General features: G+C 38.6%; 1 pseudogene; it reads right to left on the bottom strand.

Moving 5' to 3' along the window:
• LOC102811539 overlaps window positions 1–708 on the bottom strand; it is a 3,847-nt pseudogene extending 3,139 nt beyond the window's left edge.
• Window positions 709–1,750: the final 1,042 nt, after the last annotated feature.

Genomic DNA, 1,750 nt, shown 5'->3' with positions numbered 1-1,750 from the left:
TTTTTTTATGCTTAAACTATTTTTATTTTGTTTTTATTGTTGTTGTAGAGAATATACACAGCATAATATACACCAATTCAAGCATTTCTACATGTACAATTCAATGTCATTGATTATATTTTTCAATTTTTCAACCATTCTCACCCTCCTTTTCTGAGGTGATCCTCCTTCATTAGCATAATCTTACCACCCACTAAGGATACTATTGCATCTTTTGAGTTGCTATTGTCACTTTGAAGTTGTGGTTTGAATTTAGTCAGAAGTGTATTTATTTTTCATATCCCAGAATATTAAATGATCATTAATAGTTTTATATTTTCCCATATTTCTTTTAATTAAATCATCTCTTAAAATAAAGTTGATCCTAAGCTTTCTCTTTCTGATTTCTTATCATTAAAATTAAAAAAAAACTTATTGTGAACTGAGTGAAGATAAGATCATCAACTTTACATTCAACAAATTATTCGTTTTGTTTCATTTCAATGATTACAACCCTCTCCCTGTAACAACAGTTATCCTACTTCCTCCCTGTGGTTTCCCTCTTACATCCTATATTTCACAAATGAAGAAAGCAAAAATATTTTATGCAGATATAAAAACAAAAAATATATATTCACCTACCTTCGGCTTATAACTGATGGGGTTTGCTAAATGGGAAATAGAATTTGCCCAGAGAAACAGTCTTCTTGTCAAGCCTTTGTCGAGCATGGGGCCTTAGGTGGAATCCTGAGTCCATCTAGCACCTTCTGTTTAGGGACATTCCCACTTGAAAAGAAATGCAGACCAACCCAGAACTGCTAGGAGAGTAGAAAATTCTTATTGAATGAAAGGCCTGGAGAACAAAGCAGACTTTTAGCTGTTTGACTATCAAGCAAACTGTTTGCTTTGGAGGCATCAAGGAAAGAGAAGTCAGCCAATCAAGGAAAACCCCCTTTTAGGACTGAAACTCAAAGGGAACCCTTAAGAAGCAAAATATGCTCGCTGGTGACCACCTGGGTCTACTTGTGAGCAGAAGTGGGGTAAATATAGCAATGAAGACCTAGGCTGCGTTTGACCATGTTCCATTGGCACCTGTTCACCTTTAGAGAGAGAGAAGAAGAACGACTGGCCGGTCTGAAGTTTACAAAGATGTGTGAATCTTGAGACCATGGGCACTGACCTAGGCACTGGGGGCTAAGACTAAGAGTGAAGTGGCCACCTGATCTGAAGTGCAGGGAGGTGTGCATGAACTCAAAAACTAGCAGTTAGTACTCAGTTCACCAAGCTTGGATGGATAGTTGACCAGAACTCAAACTGAAGAAGATAGAATGTTTGATACTGAGAACAAGTGCAAACTGCTAAAATTAGATGAAATAGACTTTTGCCTTATGAATGCAGTGACTCAACACTCCAACCAGAATGGAAGGATTCTTCATATCAAGGAACAACCTTGTTTCACAGTGTACTAGGCTGTTGTTGTTAAGTGCCGTTGAGTACTCTGAACCATAGCGACCCTGTACAAGATTTCTGAGGAACAGCTGGTGAGCTTGAACCGCTGACCTTGCAGTTCAAACAGTTTTTCAATCTGGCATATTAACTCACAGCTCCACATTGTTGTTGTTTTGTTGTTAGGTGCCATCAAGTTGGTGCCAACTCACAGCAACCTTATGCACAGCAGAACGAAATACTGTCTGATCCTGGGCCAACTTCACAATCGTTGCCATGCTTGAGTCCATTGATGCTACCACTCTGTCAAACCATCTCACTGGGG

Source organism: Chrysochloris asiatica, unplaced genomic scaffold (genome assembly GCF_000296735.1).
Source record: "Chrysochloris asiatica unplaced genomic scaffold, ChrAsi1.0 scaffold00127, whole genome shotgun sequence".
Classification (NCBI taxonomy): domain Eukaryota; kingdom Metazoa; phylum Chordata; class Mammalia; order Afrosoricida; family Chrysochloridae; genus Chrysochloris; species Chrysochloris asiatica.
Note: the sequence above shows the minus strand (reverse complement) of the source record. Positions and strands in the feature narration are given on the sequence as shown.